Here is a 21,880-nt window from a genome sequence, read left to right as displayed (position 1 = left end):
TGCAATAAGGGAAACTTAATTTCTTTTTCTCATTGAAATTTAATTTTTTGTTGAAGATTATCCATTCAACTCGGACACTAAGAAAGCCTGGTCCACAGGCTCTCATGCAAAGGCAGTCGTCTTGGAGAGAAAGTGTCAGCAAGCAGCAAACTGAAGCACAAAGAACTAAGAACATGTACTTGAAAAATAGGGAATCAATTGAAATTATATAACCTTGAGTAGTCAACAAGAAAATAAATAATAGTCATTCCTTCACATGAAACAAACATGTGGCCAAATTAAATGTGAGGCCAAATTAATCTCTGGCATGACCCATTTAATTTCAATGGAGCTACCCCAGTGATGAATTTGGCCTATTAGTCCAGTGTTTTGTTTTTTAACAGGGAAACAATCCCTGATTATGTTTGTTACTGGAAAATTTAAGAGCAGAAAAGATTGTCTGCCTTCACCTTCATCACCTTTAGAACCTAAATCTTGCTATGGAGAGTTCATCTGCTGGGATAGAATGAAACTGATAAGAGATGTGTTGAAACTAGCTCCCAAAATCTTGTTGGCTTGATTAGATTGTGAGCAGGCCAGAAGTTTGGAGTCATCTTGGTATACTGCTTGAAAATCTGATGGCAGAATGAAGTACAGACTGGCATTTATCATAAAGGGAAACTTATGTCTTTAAGCTGAGCTGGCTTTGTAGTAGTGGCAGCCTGCCTCCAGGATCCCTCTCCTACAAGTCAAGACAACTGTTCTTTCTGACCCTGAATCAGTAATACCCCATGGCTGAGGTCACCTTCCATGGGCATGCAGGTGAGGCATGATATCTTGCTCTGTGCTCATCAGCAGGCACTTCCAAAATCCGAAACTGGAACTCTGCAGGAGCAGTGCATTTACCTGTGCTTCCTTTGAGTCAATGTTTGTCACCCCAGGAGCAAAGCCATGGAAATCCTTAAGAGACGATATAGTTCAAGCTCCAGATATGCACTAGATAGACCGTACTTCTTCCCCATAATTATTGTCTTGTGTAAAATAACCCTATGAATTAGCGCCATTAGATATGTGTTGAAAGCTATTGACAGTCTCTCATTTTCACTCTAAAAATACCTAGAACTTTATTCTAAGTCTCCAAGTATCTGAAGCCGTATACTTTCATTTCGGATGACCACAAACAAGGGGAAAAGCCACCTTTTTACCAAATTCTGATTGACAGCCACAGTTCCAGATGTGCAGGCCCAGTTTGGCTTACATCTGCTCATACACTACTATGAATCGGTTTCTGCTCTCCTTACTCAGTGAGGTTACTCTCTGGGCTGTTGACTATATTCTCTCTGGTTCAGGGTGGGAGAATCTAGTGCTATGAATTCTGGAATTTCTGCAGATCTGTGTGGTTTATAATGGTGAAGAGGGAGAAAGTGGATTAGGGATTTTAAAGTAAATATATGGGTTAGGCATTTGCTTGCTTGCTTTCTTCACTTTCCTGTTGTTAATGCTTTGAAAAACAGTGCATGTCAGCCACACATTGTTCAATTGCTTTGGCATATTTCACACTTTGTCATTTCCTGCTGCCATCCTACGAATGAACATCGGCATCCAACTTCTTAGAGGGACAAGTGGCGTTCAGCCACCCGAGGTTGAGCAATTACTAGAAATGAGTTTCTCTGTGTTCTAGAACAATGTAAAGTAGTTCAGGTCTGTTAATCTGTAGCAAGTTTGTTGCCAAAGCTTCATACTTGGTGAGGGAACTCCCCTACCCCCTTTGGGCTTATGCTTAATTAATTATAAGGTCATAGTACCTACTTCTTATACAGCAATTTTCATCATTAGATCTCTAAGTGCTTTAAAAGGAAGTCAGTGTGATTATCCCCATTTTTACAGATGGGGAAACTCAGGCACAGAGGTGAGGCGAATTGTTTAAAGTCTCCCAGCAAAGAGTGGTAGAGCTGGGAATAGAATCCAGGTCTCCTGGTCTATTGCTCTAGCCATTATTTCTCACTGCCTCCATTAATTAGGATGCACAAACCAGTTTGTTTTAAGAAAAAAATAAAGAAGCCTGAATCTTGAAGGAGCCCTATTCCAAAACTGCACCAACCTTAGCCTTTTTAATAGTCTGAGACAGGTTCCCTTTCTACTGGTCCATAACAGGACCTGGCCACATGCTTACTGAGCTCCTTTCTTCTGCATGACCTCCTAATTGCCTCTTGGTTCTTTTATCCTCTGCATAAGCCTGCAGTAGTGGAACAGGGAGCCAGATTTGTTGCTGGTATATCTCCATTGACAAAAATGGATTTATGCCAGCAGAGAATTTGGCCCAGGAAGTTTTATAAGGTTCATTTAATTTCCTATCTTGCACCATTGAAGTCAATGAGAGTTTTGCCATTGAGTTCAATAGGAACAGGATCAGTCTTTTCTTTTGTGTATGTTGGGCCTACCTATCCTCTCACTTACACCAGTGTAATTCCGTTGACTTCAAGGGGGTTACTCCTGACTTACACCAGGTCAAGTAAGATGAGAATCAGACCCTTCTGGTTTAAACATCCAGATTTGAACCAACCCTCTGAATCAGCCGAAGGTTTTCCCATCAATCAAACACAAATCACAAAAAATAATCACAAAAAAAAAAGAACTAAAAGAGAAATGAAAACTGTATTAAACAAGACACATACAGTACATTTTAATTTAACAATACCCTTGCCTGACACAACTACCATTATACAGTGTTAATTAACATCATTTTTTAAAAAACAAAACGTCTTTTATTGAGTGGTTAGCATTCAGACAGGTTATGACATTTGTAGAGTAATTAGCAACTGTAAATTATGACTAACCAAATCATTATTTTAACTAAAAAATAGGCGCCTGCATTCTTATGTATGAAACAATGTTTATAAGCTGTACATGACCAAGGAATATTTTATGACAGATCCCAAGAGACTGAAAATACTAACAAAGATTTAAGATATCTGTAGTTATAAGCTTGTAAATATTCTTGTCTGTTCAGAATTAAATTAATGCCTTACAACCAAACTGGTGACGCAATGCTGTCAGTGGGTAGACTGCAAACTTTAAAAAAAGAAGTTAAGAAAATCCACTTGAGAATGGTTTTGTTCCACTCTTCCTTATACCAGAGTGTAATTTTAAATGGCTAGTTCCTTTGCAAATTCCAAACACCAGCATTATCTGCTTCTGTGTATTTCCCCTCCAGCACCAGTCATGGCGGCTTTCCTCCCCTCCTTACCAGGACGCCAGGGTCATTCACCTGGTTGCATATCAAACCCAGAAATGTTTAAATAATTTTAATGTGAAACCACCAGACTGTGTCCAGGTCCCTCCAATTGCTCCTGAAATTCAGAGAAGCTGCTGATAAACTGAGTGTCAAGTCAGCAAGGTGTGAGAAACTTGTGATTTTGTGGTTCACAAAACTGTAGTTGTGAGGCTCAATTAATTGACCTTCATAAGGAGCTTTGAAAGCCTCAGATGAAAGACTCTGCAATGGTCACCACTTGTACTCCTGTACACCACTTGTATACTTTACCGCTCTTTTGTAACATCCTGTTGGCTTCGTTTCTTTTATGTTCATGAAGTGTAGAGCCTTGTAACTCGTGCACATACTAAACATTTCTCAAGCTACTGGTTTAAAAAAAAATACGGTTAAGTATCAGTGCAACTTTGCCTGCAGCCATATCACCCCAAGCTGTGATCTTGTCAGACTTCATAAGTTAAAGAAGTTTGGTCTCTGGGAATGCAAAGATGGGAAAACACAAGAAAACTACATGCAGTGATGCTGGCAATTAAGAAAATAACACCCTCTGAGTCAGAGGTTCTCTCAGCAACAATGCTCTTGCAGGGCATTAGGGGGCCCTGTGCTCCTGGAAGTGACATCTCTCAAACAGGCTAAAGCTCGGGTCTTGCCTCGTTGTCATTTAGAATCTCATAACACTTTGTGCAAGAATATTATTAATTAAGTATAGCACCCAAAAGTGTGATTAGGACTTCACAGCAGACAAAGAAATCTACCCCGGAGAGCATTCAAACTGAATATTAAACACGACACAATGCATGTGGCTGAAGAACAGTAGGCAGAGTTTGGAACAACGAATGCTGCTGAAGTACAATTACAAGACTACTCAGTTTAGATATGCCTGACATTTTCCCCCAGTATCTCATGCATTTTTTTTTGGCCCAGGTTTTCTCAGCAGTGGTAGATTTTCACAACTCCCTGTTTTGCAGGCAGATCCTTTTCTTCAGCCACTCAAGCACAGGATGGTTTTAATTCATAGGGTGATTTCCACAAGACAATAATTATGGGGCAGTAGCATGGTCTATCTAGTGCATAACACTCTATGCTGGGAGTCAGGAGACTTGAGTTCTTTCTGTTCCTAGCTCTGCCATTGACTTGCTGAGTGACGCTGGGAAGTCACTTAAATCTCTCTGTGGCTATGTATACACAAGAATTGGCAGGGTGTTTACCAGCAGTGGTAGAAAGATATGCACGAGTTAGTGTGTCTGTCTTCCTGTGCTGAGGAAGCACCCTCCCCACTGCTGTGCAGACACACCCTGAGCATCCAAATTCCCATTTGCAGGAGGGGGATAATACTTCCTGTCTTCCACCTTTTGTGTGTACTCTCTACTCAGAGTGTAAACTCTATGGGGCAAGGATTGACTATTATACGTTTGTCCAGAGCCTGGCCCAATCCTGACTGAGACCTGTAGGTGTTAGTGGAATACAAATAATAATCATTTAGAAACACTGGGTGTTAGTCTGGATCTCTACAAGGTAGCCAGTGCGGAAATATATTAATGACACATTAAATGTAGAGATTAATGCTGAGGTACCAAGTTCCCAAGATGAGGCTTCATGCTGATCTTGCAACTGATGACCGATATTTGCATTTAAGACTTGTAGTGGTGAGTAACCGGAGAGTTGCAGTGGATCAGGGTGCTGGAGGGAATAGGGGAAGGGAGCACTGGGGGAATAGGTGGAAATAGAGGTGGTGTTTAGCTGTCAGGATTGCGAAGTGATAGTCCAAAGAATCATTGCTCATATGCTCACAAGAACTTACAGACCACTGCAAATTATGGAAATCCACAGCTCAAGTGCACTATACAGTAGAGCTAGTGGGGAATTTTTCGACAAAATGTTTTTTATTGGAAATAGCTGATTTGTCCAAATCAAAACTTTTTGCAGAAACACACCTGTTTCGATGGAACGTTGATTAGGAAGGTTTCTTAGCTCCAGGATGAAATTTAGATAAAGCAAATAAGATCCTGTCAATAGTGCCATACTTAGGCCACTCACCTGAAATGTAGGTGACCCAGGATCTCCTGCATCTCATATGAGTGCCCTAATTTCCAGGCTATTGGCTATTCTGGAGTCAATCTGACTTGCCACACACACACACACACACACAGACACACACACCTTTTTTCATGAAAAATGTTGACAGGTTCCAGTGCAGAACAAAAACAAATTCTGAAATCTAATTTTTTTTTTCAAAAAGGAATTCTTGTTTGCTAACCAAGTCTCACCCCACGCTTAGCACACCATTAATTAACACGCACCCACATAAAAGAATTCTGTCCGTGCAACACCCAAATGACCCTCTCCCTGTACTGACACTACCCTTTGATCTTCCTGTACTAACTTCTTTCTGACCTAGGGACATCCCAACACCTCTGGAATAAGTGATTTAAGCTGGCTGGAGCATATGTAAGCATAACTTTTGCTGCTGATATACTAGAGTGATGGGTGCCAGAGAGAATGCTAAGGTCACTGGGGAATGGGGACTGATTCAGAGAGTCTGGACTTGGACTGGGGCTGTCATTCTCAGTGTGAGGCGACATACCTGTGCTAGCTCTGATTGATCTAGCATGCTAAAAATAGAGTGTGACTGCAGTCGTGGGGGGAAGCTAGTCACCCCAAGTGAGTGCCCCACTGAGCTGCTAGACACATACTGGGGATAGCGACCTCCTCCCTTCTTGTGTCTTGCATCACTGTGGCTATACTCTGTTTCTAGCATGGCAGCTCAATCAGAGCTAGCGTGACTAGGTCTTCTCAGGCTGGGAATTACACCCCCAGCTCGAAGGGTAGAAAATCCTCAGTTAGTCCATTCCTGTGCTCAGGGCAGAAGGGCAGGGACAGAGGAGGAAAAATGGCTTTAAACCTTCCATGTGCTCCCTACATACTGGGGAAGATGAGAGCTAGGCAGGCCCCAGGCTAGGTCTCTTCTAATTTACACTCTGCTTCCCATGTCCTCCCGCTGACCCATAGAGCAGTGCTTCTGTCATCCCCCTTACTCAGTCCTTGCTCGCTGCTCCCTATCCCATCCCATCCCCAATACACTCCCTACAGCGCTGGCTGGGAACCATTTCAGTAGTTCAATGCCAGATGGGGAGGCCCCCTACACCTAGGTTATTTACATTTCCACTCCCTCTAAGCTCCCCTCGCACAAAAGAATCTCATGTCCATGGACTCTTTAATAAAGGAAGGCGAATGAAGACCGTCCGTACACAAGAACATCCAGGATGTTGTGAAACAGCCAATAATTGACAGAAAACAAATATACTAAAGCAGTAATAGTCCACAAGGGAGCTTTGAGAACCACAGAGCTTTCCCCATGGCATTCAAAGGTGTGAACCTCTGTTCTAGACTCCAAGATGAAACCAACTGATTCTTTGCATATTGTAGCTGGGCTTACCTAGCCTTCCACAGCCTTACTCTGAGAATAATAATAATTAGAGAAGGTCAGAAAATTGGGGTGTTTTTTCCTGATGGAAAATCTTTTAATTTTCATGGGACCCTCTCCATAAAAACTGGGGAGGTTTCTGATTAAAATTTAAAATTTAGTGAAGAAAGTAGACACTCTTCATGATTATTTTTGTTTCATTTCATTTTCAACCAGCTCTAATAATAACATATTTATATGATTTCTCCATAGATTTTCTTCACATGCCATACTCACAAAAGAATTTTAATTGTGAATATCACTTGTTTGAGTTTCTTATCAGTTTAACCCCTTAATTCCAGATTTCCTGGCTTCTCAGTGGTTAACTATTTTGGGTCTGGGAATTTTTGGAGAACCATCAATTTCTTTTTAAATTATGGTTTAACTGTATATTGCTGTAGAATTACCATCACATCACAATGCCCAGGCACTACACTCCTGTGGCTTAGTGGATCCAGTTGGACTTAGAGTTGGTCAGGAATTTTTTACAAAAATTTTTTTCACTGGAAAATGCTGACTCAGGTTTCAAAACTGAAACTTTTGGCAGAAATGTATCCTTTTCAAAGAAATGTTTGTCAAAAAGGTCCAGGATGGAACTTGTGGTCAAAATGAGTTCAACCCCACAATAACCAGTAACTTGGTGGTTTGAGCACTCCCATGGGATGTGGGACACTCAAGTTCAAGTCCTTGCTCTGAGTCGGGAAGAGCAAGGACTTAAACCTGGGTCTTCCACATCTCTCATGAGTGCTCTAATCATTAAACTTTAGTGTCTCTCTCTTTTGCCCAAAGACTTAATTTACTATACAAAGTGGAACAGCTCCAACTGGAGAGCTTGAGAGACACCCATCCCAGAATACCTAGGGAATTAGGGCACTCACCTGGGATGTTGGAGACTTAAATTCAAGTGCCTGCTCCAAATCTGGCAGAGTAAAGACTTGAACCCAGGTTTTGCACAACCCAGATGAGTGTCCTAACCTCTGCATTACTTTCACTCATCCCAGTGTGGAATAAAACCAAATGCCCAAACACACAAATTTTTGGTGAAACAGAATTCTTATTTCCTGGCCAGTCCTAAGTAGGAGAGATGTCAAGATTGTATCACCTATGTAGCTTTCACTTCTTTCTAGAAGAAAGTTCAGTAAGAAGTTAAACTTACTTCATTTTAATTAAACAATGTTGTCTCAAGGCCAAGTAGCTCAAATGTTCATTTTGATCAAACAGTAATTTCGTTCACACTTTCAAAATATACTTTGTCCAAAGGTCTCATGAAAAGAAATTTCCATTTCTTTTATTAATGTATTTATTTAATTATTTATCCCTCCTCATAAAACAAGTGTGGTATTTGAAAGATTTTGGTATTTGAGATGGAAATGATCCAGTAGAATTTCCATGGTGTTGAGAATATAGCCCAATTGCTTCTTAAAGGAAATGAAATAACTTCTTTAACAACATTAGTTTTTATATATTAATAAGCAGTCATTTTCGCTATCAATAAAATAAAGAAAGTAGGCTACATGTAAACATGAGTAACAAGTTATTGCCTTATGAAAATAGGTTCGGGCAAGTAGCATTTGGTCAGGTATACACAGGTTAAACACTTTAAGTTTATAGCAATCTCATAAAAATCAAGTCAATTATTGTTTGGAAAAGTACAGTACTGTAGAATTTATAATACGTCAGTATAGTTGGAAGTCTAGACCGTATATCAAAAGACATAAAACAGGCACTGATATTTAAGAAGTGGTGAGTAAGTGCTTGACAGAACACAGTGGTTCTGAAATTTAAGGTGAAATAGTGATTCTTGCCTACAGTTATACAGTTTTGTTTAGTGATCATGTGAATCAGTAGCACACAAATATTTTATGATTGCATTTATTCTTCATAACAATATGAATGTGCCACTGAATAATAGCAAAATCCCTGGTGAGCACAGAAGAAGGGTGATTAAATTATAATCACACTGGATTAATTAATCTATAATATTTGCTCTTTATATGAAAGAGGAAAATCAGCCTTCAACATAAAGGTTATGTACTCTTGAGGTCTGTGTCTTAATAAAGAAAAGGCTTTGGGAAAAGCTTGACAAGCCCCGCAGATATGATATGTTGTAAATGTAGACAGAAGGTTATTACTGATATAAAATACATTCAATGTAATTATCAGCCACAACAAATAATCAGAAAGATGATAATGAATAATTAACATTTTTGTATTTCTGTAGTAATGTGTCTAACAGATAAGTGCACAACATTGAATTAATTTATTATGCTGTAGCATTTTAGTAATGAAAACTGTATCATCAAAATATCTCTTCCATGGTAGTGCAAGATATTGGCTTAAATAACTGATAAGGTTTATTTCTTTGGTTTTTTCATCTAATTGTAGTGGAGATGCACTGAATGTGTGTAACTAGCAACAAGAGCCATAGTAAGCTTGAGACTAAACTATATCACACATTAAAGGTAAAAGATGGCAAGCATAGAACCCGAATGCTGAAAGTCCCTGCTCAGGCAAAATTCCCACTGAAGCCATAACGAGTTGTGTTTGAATAAAAACTCCTGGATTAAGTCTGACATGAATCCCACTTTATGCTTAGGCATACTTATAAGAAATCTAGAGATTTCAGACACCTGACTTAAAATATTCTGTATACTGCCTCGAACGGCAGTTTTGGCCAAATCCTTTACTCTTTCCTTATTCAAAACCCTTGTTTAAGTCAACAGTAATCTAGCTTGTGTTCCAGCAGCATCAAAATAAAATAAGGGCTTCAAGATTTGGCCCAACACATACTACCACACATAGAAAATTAAATACATACAATCTATAACAGACATTACCTCTGGGTTCAAGCTTTTAAAAACCTAATAGCAGAGAAAACACTTAAAGGATTTTCACCCAATCATATATTCCTTGAACATTTGCAAATGATAGAGGAAAAACTAAAGCCTACTGCAAAATATATCTGTAGATTTTAAAAACATATGGGAAGATTATTTCAGAGAATTACATAGGACTACCCTTCCTATCTATTTTAAGGATACATATTTAGTGTTGCATGATGGCTCTATGCCACATATTATATTTTTTGTTTTATTTTGTCTTTTAATAGCAGGAGCTATTTGTTGTTTTCAAGTTAAAATCCTTTCAAACCTTTTGGTGACAAGAGAAACCCTAAATATAAATGACAGAACAATGTTAATGCTAGAGAGGACATGAATGAGAACCCCAGTTCAGTATCTCTTTGAACTCTGAGAAAGGTTGAATTCTGCTGCTGAACTTCACAGCTACTGATCCTCTCTCTGTAATGAGCCCCAAATCGCAGTCCAGTACCTGAACACCCCTGAACCTGTGGTTTAGTTCAGGTCCAAGGCCATAGTCCGTAGCTGAGGCCCATTGCTAGCTTAATACTCAGGATTAATCATGAGGCACTTTAAAGGTGATTGATCACTTTATTAATATTGCTTTAATTAAATGCATTTATGGAAAATAAAATATAATAACAAATAGTAACCTGTATGTCAGGTGTGCCTAATGGCCCCAATTATGGATTGCAACACCATTGCTAGGCACTATGCAAACACATTTAAGACTGTCTAGGTTGCAACAACTAAAACTAAGGGGTTGAGCATGAATGTCCTAGACCGAGCTATTGACAATCCCAAAACAATGGCCCCTGCTAAAGGGAGGATACTAGGCAAGAGAGGATACTATTGCAAATCTCATGTTCGGGTTGTGAATCCCTCTTGTCTATGTTACATGTTTTGTCCTTATATGACTTGTAGTATGCTCCCATGGACATCAGTGGAGAGGAGAAGAAGTTGTATGAGTGGAATATGTAGTGGAGATACATACTCTGACTGAGAGGAGAGGAAGATTTTGCCAATAGTTAGTAACAGAGCTCTGGAATCCATTAGGAAGAAAGAGGATATAAATGTGAGATAGTATTAATATCTGTTTTGACATAACCAAATTGTTGTGACTCCAAATCTGTGGGCCAATCTTGCAAGCCATTAGACACATGAATAATCCTTGTTACGGAAACAGTCACACCCTTCAATGGGATTACAAGTGAAAGTTAACACTGCTCATGTGACGAAGGAATTGCATGATCCAGTCCCTTAAAAAGAACATAAGAATGGCCATACTGTGTCAGACCAATGTTCCATCTAGCACAGTATCCTGTCTTTTGACAGAGGCCAGGGCAAGATGCTTCAGAGGGAATGAACAGAACAAGGCAATTATTGAATGATCTATCCCCTGTGGTCCAGTCCCAGCTTGAGGTAGTTAGAGTCTTAGGACACCCAGAAAATTGGGTTGCATCCATGACCATCTTGGCTAATAGCCATTGATGTACCTACCCTCCATGAAGTTATCTAATTCTTTTTTGAACCCAGTTATATTTTGGCCTTCACAACATCCCCTTGCAATGAGTTCCACAGGTGTACTGTGCGTTGTATGAAGAAGTACCTCTTTCTGTTTGTTTTAAACCTGTTGCCTTTTAATTTCATTGGGTGACCCCTGATTCTTGTGATATGTGAAGGGGTAAATAACACTTCCTTATTCACTTTCTCCACGCCATTCATGATTTTATAGACCTCCAGCTTATCCCCTCTTAGTCATCTCTTGTCCAAGATGAAAAGTCCCAGTCTTTTTAATTTGTCCTCATATGGAAGCTGTTGCCCATTTTTGTTGCCTTTCTCTGCACTGTTTCTAAGTCTAATATATCTTTTTTTGAGATAGGACAACCAGAACTGCACGCAGTATTCAAGGTGTGGGTATACCATGGATTTATACAGTGGCATTATTATCTATCTCTTTCATAATGGTTCCTAATATTCTGTTAGGTTTTCCTCATATGGAAGCTATTCCATACCCTTTATCATTTTTGTTGATCATCTCTGTACTTTTTCCAATATACTTTTTTTGAGATGGACTGACCAGAACTGAACCAATATTGAAGGTGTGGGCATACCACGGATTTATAGAGTGGAATTATATATTTTCTGTCTTATTATCTGTCCCTTTCCCACTGGTTCCTAACTTTGTTAGCTTTTCTAACTGTTTCTGCACATGGAGCCGATGTTTTCAGAGAACTATACACCATGACTCCAAGATCTGTTTCTTAGATAGTAACAGCTAATTTAGCCGGCATCATTTTGTCTATATAATTGGGATTATGTTTTCCAGTGTGCATTATTTAGCATTTATCAACACTGAATTTCATCTGCCATTTTGCTGCCCAGTCACCCAGTTTTGTGGGAACCCTTTATAACTCCTCTCAGGCTACTTCGGGGTTAACGCTCTTTAGTAATTTTGTATCATCTGCAAATTGTGCCAACTCTTTACCCTTTTCCAGATCAGTTATAAACAGCACTGGTGCCAGTACAGGTCCCTGGGTGAACTGCTAGTAACTCTCCCCATTGTGAAAACTGACCATTTAATTCTACCCTTTGTTTCTTGTCTTTTAACCAGTTACTGATCCATGAGAGGACCTTCCCTCTTTTCCCTTTACTGCTTGCTTTGCTTAAGAGCCTTTGGCGAGGGATCTTGTCAAGGCTTTCTGAAAGTCCAAGTACACTATAACCACTGGATCATCCTTGTCCACATTTGTTGACCTCCTCAAAAAATTATGTAAGATTGGTGAGGCAGGCTACTTTGCTACCCTGCTACCTAAATTAATAGTGGTGTTCATGTTAAAAAATAAAATTACACAGCAGGAGTAATGGAACAAACTTGTCTTTTCTTATATTTAAGTTACAGCTTTCCTCAGAGGTGGGTCACAACTGAAATATTGACTGCCAGGGGCTTGGCATAGGCATTCTCTCAGAAATGTACACCATCGGCGGGACTCACAACACAGCTGTCATTCCCAGAGGAAACTGGCCAGTTCCAAAAGAAGTGTCAAAAATATCAAAAGTCAGGGAATTGGGAAGTTAGGAAATACTTCGCTTATAAGGGAGAATTTAAGGGCCTTCATCTTTGGAATTGCCTGCTATTTGTCTGAACCAGGTCAGCCCATGTTAAGAAAGACCTACTGTCTTCTGTCTGTGTCATTCTTTAGATTTCCCAGGCTGATTCTTCCTGAACAGCTCCATCGGTTTCTTTTTCAGAGCAATATTTTAGCATTTCTGTTTCTCTGTCTCTCCTTCTATTCTTATTCTCCAAGGTCTACTTATTAAATTATTATATAACCATGATACTAAATCTTATCTTTCAACTATAATGCTAATATGCGAACAGAAGAGAAGCAGCTAAGACTTGGGGGAAACCATTCATCTATCAGTGGACCCTGAGAAACAGGAGAAAGCGAAGATGAGGAAGATGATGGTGTTGATGAATATATGTAGCTGAGTGAGATGGTGCAGTAAATAAAGATTTATTTTTCTCTTTTTAGTATTGGAATGTGCTTGGATATCTAAAAGGGAAAGTCTTTTACAAGCCTCTAAATCAAATCTGAAGTAAAAAAGAATTTATAACTCTGCCTCCAGCAAGTAACCTATTCCCTGCTACCTAAATTAATCTCTTGTTTACTTTATTGAGTACAGTATAGTCCTTAGTTAGGGAAAATCTTCAGTCTTCTTATTAAGCCATATCATCAGCAACAGCCCAAGGTAGTTTGAAGAAAGTGATTTTATGTCTTTCTTCCTCACTGTTTGTTTGGATGCACGTATCTAGGAGACTGTTTACAAGGCTGCGTGCCCAACGCTCATGGAAGATGAGGGCAGATACTGAAGATTCGTAAAAAAGCTACTTTTAAAATCTGTAATTTCTTCAAAAGCTACAAAATAAATAAAATAAAATCCTGGACAAAGTTTCATATTTCATAAAATGCGGAAGCTCTGTACACTGCTGTCTAAGCTAAAATAAAAATAATAATAACAAATCTTAGGGTCTCCTGATAGTGATCTAATGGTACAGTGTTTTATACCCCCACTAATCCTCTATATTTAATATTGATCAGCTAGTAAAATACCTAATTATATTCATAGGGGAGATGGGGCTTTTTCAAGGTGTGATTCATTAGCTCTTGTGAGTGCTGACATCTCAGTCTTCTTAGATGTCCAATAAACAAATATTATTGATCATTCTCCAATATTAGACAAGGATAATAAATATTACAGTTTGGGGCTTCAATGTCACGTGCAAGGAAAGAATTTTCGTAACCCTCCTGTAATGAGATTATAATCTCTGACCCCTCACTAATGCCAGATGTGTTCAGTTTTCAGTCATTACTGAGCTCTCTGTCATATCAGAATTAGAAAATCCAAGGGATCGTCACAATTTACAACTTGAAGGTCCAAAGGAAAATCTTAACTGCGCCAACAATGACTACATTCAAACTACCCAGGTCTACAGAAAACAAAATTCATAAAGAAAACAAAAGTATTTTAGCAGTGGGGAAAAATTAATAAACAAAAATACTAGGAATACAGAGATGCAGGGTAATCTATCATAAGCACAAGCATAAGAAAAACCCTTGTGAGAATTCAAGAGGGTACTGCCATGTTAATTCTCCATGTCTACATGTGACTAAATGGTAAACAAGTGGCTGTTAGCTCAGTGTAGCTATCTAACACCTGACCATCTATAGATAGTACATTAAATAAGGCAGGGTTCTAAAAAACCTGGTGTTGCCTACTAGCTGCAAGACAGTTATTGAGCTGTATATCCATGAGTACCGAATGTAAGGATTTAGGATACCTAGTAGGAAACCTACGGGGCACAGTTAAGATTTGTCCTCTTGGTATTTATTCTGTCCATGCTCTTTCAATTCTCTCATCATTATTTCGGTGGTACATAATCTCTGTATTACAGTGGCTGTGCTAAATCAGCCCGGATTCAAAATGCTTCATGTGTGTTAAAAAGAAGCTATTTGGAAAATGCAATCCGCTAGCCCTTCGGTCTCTAGTAATACAGCATCGCTCCAGTCTCAACCAGCTTTCCAAAACACCTTGCCTCAATAAACGGTCTTGTGAATGTTTTCTTCTGGGGATTAGCGGATTTGCCTGCAGCCTGCTTTCTTGGCTGAAATGACAGACTTTCCAGTACAAACACTGCATCTAGTTATCTCCATATCCTCACCACCCTTTATGTGTTGTGTGTTTCATAAAAATCTGCCGCAAATAGTACTGGAGATTAATGCCACTAGCCTTTAATCTCTAGTTTGAAAGCTGTCCTAGGTCACCAATGAAATGTTTATGGCATTACAGGCTCTAGCAGGCCTTTGTTTGTGTGACACAAAGCCCACCATCAAGTTCAGCACGCTCTGGCGCAGTTGGCAGACTACGCTCAGGAGAGGTCTAGTCCTCGATGAACACCAGGAGTGCAGTAAGGCAGGGCTGAGGTACGTGAGCGGAGCGGTGCCTGGGTAGCGCCTGCTCACACAATGCCTGGCACCAACCAGTGCTATTTTCTCTCTTGCTGAACCAGCAGGATCACCAGATTCAATGTTCCCGTCCCACCCCGCGCTCCTCTACAAGTACCTTTTAACATTTCTTCTCTATTCTGTTTCAGTTGGGTTTTTCAGACTGTGCCTCTCACCATGGTATCTGAGCACCTAGTAGTTTGCCATATAGATACTGGGCCAAACACGGCACCAACTTACACTCAATGTCTTCATCGCCTCTTTTCATCGCTGCAACTTCCTGCTCTTCTCTAGCCTACACATCAACCCTCTCCAACCGATATATAATGTAGCCACTAATATCCTCTTTCCACATCAACGCACTTCCTTCAAATCTCTTCAGTGACTCTTCCCACTTGTCCACCACATTAAGGTTAAACTATTTACCTGAGAGTTTCACAAGTGACTAATAATTTTTGTGTACCCATTTGTGACACCTTAAAGGGGTCTGCTTTTTGAATGGTGAATGTTCAGCTCAGCTGTCTCTGAAAAATCAGACTCCCTTTGGGTGCTTAAAGTTGGGTCCCCCAAAACAAGACACCTAAATCACCAGTCATTTTGAAAATATTGGCTGTTGTCCTTGCCTTTAAGACTGTCTATGTAATTCAACACTTATTTGACTTCGATTGACTCTTATCAGGGCACATGCCCCTCTTTTCTCCCACCCACCCCAGAACCTCATCTTCGTTGCAAGGAACCCCTCTCTGGCTTAGACTCTCTCAAGCTGCTTTTCCTTTTTATTTGGATTTGGCATTTCAAAGGCAAACTGTGATCAAAAAGTGGGTTATCCTCTCCCTAATTACATATATAGCTATAGATATATTCAAAAACAAAACAGCATTGGAATATGCCTACATATTTCCCAGTTGCTAGAGCTGTTCAGAGAAAAGGTAATTCCATTTTGCAGAGGATTTCCATATTTTGAAATTTGGTTTTGCTCCAATTTGCAATGAAAATTCAGTGAAAGGGAATGGAGCCTCGGTAATGGGGCAGGCTGCCCCAGAGCCACAGACCCTGGAAGAGCTACAGAGCTTGGGAGCTGTCACTCTTAGGGTTTCCAGGCCTCTGGCTCCCTGTCAAACCATGTGATAGGTTGCAGGGTAACCAGGATCCTGGGAAACCTGGGAACCTACTCCGGAGCAACTTGCCAGGTAAGCTATGGAGTAGCCTGGGAGCTTTATGTTTAAGGCAGATAACCCAAGTTCCCACTATCACTTTGAGAAAAGCTAACATACTGACCACTAAGTTGTTGCTAAACATGTGACACCATTTTAATATCATTATGCATCATTGGAAGAATGATCTATTCAATAAGCACTAGAATGAGTATTAAGAGATGTGGGTTCAATGCCCATCTCAACCAGAGAATGCCTGTGTGACCTTGGGCAAATCACTTAATCTACCTTGTGCCTCAGTTCCCATCTCTACAGAGGAGATGGTACTTTTCTACTTTTCAAGAGTGTTGTGAGGACAAAACCCATTAATGATTGTGATGAGGGTGGTATAAGTATCTGCCTAGGCAATGATAGTGAAATGGGAACACAATGGCTCCTTTGAGGCATACAGTTGACACATACATAGAAGATTGTCTTAAGGCAGCCCTGAAAGACAATAGGTTAGATCCTCAGTTGATGTACAAGTTGGCACAGCTGCACTGAAGTCAATGGAACTACTTACACCAACCAAACATCTGGGACCACAAATTTTTTCTTTTTTGGCTCTGATATTATTTCCCAGCTCTGATGCTATTTGTGTTCCCCCTGCTCCACATCTGATTTACAAAATATAGATCAGTACAAACAATACAGATCTGCATGGATAAAATAAACTACTTCAAAAGGCCCTGGCCTGTCAGCTTTTGCCCACATCCTGCCAGCTCACACACTTTCTGGGAAAAAAATTGCACAACTTTTATTCTCTTGTTCACTGTGAAGCTTTGCCAATCTGACAGGGAAGTGCAGTGCAAAGATTTTCCCCCTGTCATGAAAACTACCTGGACCTAATTTATTGTGCCCTTTAAATTGCATGAATGTGAAGGTAACTGTGCCAATGGCAAATTCACATAAGTATAGGCAAGACCACCACTGGAAGGGGAGGCCACTTAGGCCTTATCTACATGGGGAAATTGACTAGTATATCTTTAGTGGAATAAGCTGTTTTGCTATAACTGTTGTGGAATAGCTTCCTATTTGGACACTCTATTCTGGAATAAAAGTAACTTTTATTCCAGAATAAGTACTCCGCTAAGTTATGTTGGTCAATTTCCCCATGTAGATAAGCCCTTAGGGAGCAGGCTTTGTCCTGAGGTCAAAGAGCAGGACTGGGAATTAGAAGATCAGGTTGCTTTTCCTGGCTCTGCACTGACTTGCTGTATGACCTTGAACAAGTGACTAATTTTCACAAGTGCTGGGTACTCACAGCTGCAGTTGAAGTCAATGGGAGATACAGATGCAGAACCTCTGAAAAATCAGGCCCTGAGAATTTTTTCCGTGCCTCAGTTTACCCATCTGCAATATCTATTTCACAAAGGGCATCATGAGGTTTAAATAACATTTGTAAAGTGCTTTGAGGTAACCCAGGGAGAAGGATCTTTGTTAAACAACTGGGGAACACGACATGTCCTCTTATCTGAACAGTGTCTTTTTTTACTATCAATAGAAAGGAAAACTACCTAAAGGGATTCACATCTTAAACACCAATGCAGTGCCGCAAACTATACATTTAGATACCAGCTTTTCAGATAATTTTCCTTTCTGTCTAGATTCACTGTGGATGTTACCAGGTGCAGTTCCATTTTTCCTGCTTAGTTCAGCATGTGAACTTGGATCTCTGACAGTGAAAGCAGAGGGTGTGTTACCATTGGGTCCTTAAGGCTTTTTATTAAAGATGTTTAGATATGAAATACCTGACGTAACTAATGACCGCAGGTGTGAACAAGGAGCGTCAAGTAGCTAACGAAACATCATTCCACCCCCAAAGTTATTGAACGGTTTTGAAGACGGAACATGGAATAGCCACTAGCCCTACAGCAGCAGCTACCTTCTTGAGCTCCTGCCAAAGTCTTCCATCCTTCCCTGAACAAAACTCTTTGTTTTGTAAATATTGTTTGAAAATTAGTGCAGAGTCTGAATGAAGCAACATGATGGAACATGCATTGAAGATGCAACAGACGATGCATGTCAGCTTGATAGAGTTAGAAATGGGTGTTAATTTTGTGAGCTCCTTGAGATATTATCATCTTTTACCTACAACTCAACCACGCCCAAATATTTAAGTCTAAAAGGGATTTTTAACTTGACCAAAGGTGGAATAGCATCTATATTATTTCATTTCATTCTTTTTTAAACCGTCACTCCCCCACACACATAGGCACGCACTAAGCACCTGAAAAGTACTGAATGAAATCTATGCTTTTCTAGAACTTCACAGTTTTCATACTGCAGTATACCAAAGCTCCATGGTGTAAGTGGGGATAGGACCCCTACCTTCCTGCTCCCACAGCCTGAATCGTGAATTTTGCATCCTTAGGGTTATCGATACTGGGAACTTTTATTTTAGATTCATGTGGCTAATTTTAGACCTCCAGCCTTTTCTGAGCCTCAGTTTGACCATATTTTAAATGGAGATGCGTACTGTGCGGATTTATTCATTAATGTCAGAGAATTGTGTAGCGGAGTTAAGCTGTGTCTGTCAGCAAAGAGAAGCTAATATACACCTTGAAAAGACAGGTATTTATCATAAGACTAGACCTCCCAACAGTCCTGGGTTTTGCAGGACTGTCCTGCTTTGACCTCCAAAACCCCTTGTTTGTTGAAGGGAACAGTTCCCACATTTAGGGACATCGGGACGGGGGGGCAGTTTAAGAGGTCCCCCAAACCAAGAGCAATCTGGTCCATGGGGTCACAGCATCTCTCAGGTCTGGCCCGGCCACCTCTCTGTCCTCCCATCTCCATCTTCGGAGGGGAGAACAGGCCAAGCTTGGATGGCATTGTGACCCCATGTGCTAGGTCACAACACCAATCAAATTTGGCCCGTCTGCCCCTCCATCTCCATCTATGACGTGATGGATGGGCCAAACCTGAGTGGCACTGTTTCATGCTTTAGCCATTGAAATGTTGGGCTGTATGTAAGACTGAAGTGTGTGTTCTAATGGAGGTGCTTTCGATATTTAACAAAGGTAAGTGTGGATGTGTGTGGCCGGGGAGGGAGGATTTTGGCACAGATAGAATTCAGCAGGAATTCATAATAATTATTGACTGCTGTGGTGCTAAGAAATCAGTTTGGCTTGCAAATGGTGCTACCAGGGTGCTTGCTATATCAGAAAGGCAGATATAGCAGTTCTTTTTCTCTTTGAGGAAAATGCATAGCACCCATATTTGGTTTTTGTTCACAGAAATGTCTGAGAGATGATGATTTGTTGTATGGACACATATTTACTTACACTATCCATATTGGTTATTCTTCTGTTCTAAAAATGTTCAGTCCAATCAGGAAACAGAAAAAAAACCCATATGACCAATCACATATGAGAAATTAAGGAGTAGTTGAAAACCCATATGCTGGAAGTTCATTTGCATAAACTGTTCATTGAACAGCTGTGAATAAAAGAGTAGATTTGTGAAAATCAAATGCAAGGGTAATTCACAAACAGAAAGGAAGTCTACATTTCCTGGATAAATTATTATTAATGAATAATTCAATCACTGCTACTGATTCTACAAGGAGAATGTGTCGTCTATAAAACTTATATTTGACAAGGTTTAGGAAATAAATATATAGGAAAAAAACTGATCACAATGTAATGAATTTTTGTGAAATATTGCTGTATTGTGTGCACAGAGAAGCGGCTATTTTGGCCCAAAGAACTAAAGCTTAGAAAATGGCCTGAACCATAGCTTCAGATATGAATGAACTCAAATTCAGGGAACGCTTGGATCCAGACTCCAACCTTGCATTTTGACCCAATCTCAGATTAAAATATTGGAGGTTTTAGACCTAAAAAATCACCATATGGAATAATTCCTGCTCTTGTATTGTCTAAGGAAGAAGTTTAATGAACTACAAAGGCCAGGCCAAGTCAGATTAAACAGATTACAGTATTTATGAATGAAGCACTTAATCCTTTGCATCGGGCTGGTACATACATCTGTTATACAAATTGTCAACTGGTGTAAACTTGCATAGCGCCATTGACTACAATAAGGCTATACCAATTTATGGCAATCTGGTCCAAACACTTAAGATTCAAATATAACCTAAACCCTTCTAATTCCCCTGTTCAGCAGCAACCCAAAAGGAATATCTCCATAGAGTGAACCTGTGTTTCTCTACATTTGGTCTTACACTGTATTCGCTGACTTGACAGGCCGTTATGCTATTGGGAAGGGGTGTATATTTACCCTGACTTCTGTCCTTTGGCATTCAAGGCAAAGGTACCTGTGGCCAGGGCACTAATTCTACAGACGCTTTAAAGTCTGGACAATTTTGGGAGGAACTGATTGAGACTAGAGGAGACAGAATGAGATAAAATCAAGAGTAGAAGTCCCATCTTCTGTTTAAAAGCTATGTTCCCACATCTCACATGATTGCAACTGGCCAATGCTCTGAGACAGGTAAATGTCCTTGGGAGTGGGTTGTGCATCTTGCACTGCCAAACACAAAGCCAATTTAACTGGTCAAAGAGCTACTGACTTATCCTAAGTGTTATCCAATTCTCTTCAAAATGAGAGAGAATATATTGCATAGATGACCTGGTATGTCTTCTGCTGAATAATGCCTATAACTTACATGAAAATATCCGGTTTCAGAGTAGCAGCCGTGTTAGTCTGTATCCGCAAAAAGAAAAAGAGTAATTGTGGCACCTTAGAGACTAACCAATTTATTTGAGCATAAGCTTTCGTGAGCTACAGCTCCTTATGTTAATACTGGCATGTGTCTAACGACCATACTGTCATTACCATATCAATAGTCATCAGCAAAAGTCAACTTTTGCCTAGAGACTCCACTGCTAACTCTGATTATTTCCTATTCTAAGTGCAGGGGAAAACTGTGGTCTCTCAATGGCAACTGCTGGCAAATGCTGAGGTTTTCATGGCAACCACTGTATAGCCAAACTGGAAGATCCTCCAGCAATAACAATATTAGCATACAGGTTTCAGAGTAGCAGCCGTGTTAGTCTGTATTCGCAAAAAGACAAGGAGGACTTGTGGCACCTTAGAGACTAACCAATTTATTTGAGCATAAGCTTTCGTGAGCTACAGCTCACTTCATCGGATGCATTCAGTAGAAAATATTAGCATACGTTTCTTAAAGTCCAACCCTGGAAGTCATAACTTCAAGGCTTGGAAATAGTTACATGTCAAATATTAGATTCAGGCTGTTAACTTTTAACAAACCAAACAGCTTTTTTTGATTGAATTTGGGAATTTTACATTCTAAAAACCTCCAGTGCTGCAATGCTAAGCCACAAAGAGATGATTTCCTTTTTATTTTATACACCATATGCAAGTCTGCAAAACTAAGGACATAGTGGAGTGAAGATGATTTTGCCTCTTATTGAGAAAATAACTAAAAAATGAATCATACCCATAGGAAATAACCCAATGGAAAGATTCTCAGCAGATGTAAATCAGTGCAGCCAGATCCTCAGCTGGGGTAAGTCTGTATACACCAGTTGAGGATCTGGATCATTGTTTCTGCTTATGAAGAACAAAATTAAATTTCTAAATAAGTACTGTTGCTTTAAGGCACACACTTTCACTTT

This window comes from Caretta caretta, chromosome 11 (genome assembly GCF_965140235.1).
Source record: "Caretta caretta isolate rCarCar2 chromosome 11, rCarCar1.hap1, whole genome shotgun sequence".
Classification (NCBI taxonomy): Eukaryota; Metazoa; Chordata; order Testudines; family Cheloniidae; genus Caretta; species Caretta caretta.
The sequence above is the reverse complement of the archived record's forward strand: the minus strand, read 5'-3'. Positions refer to the sequence as shown.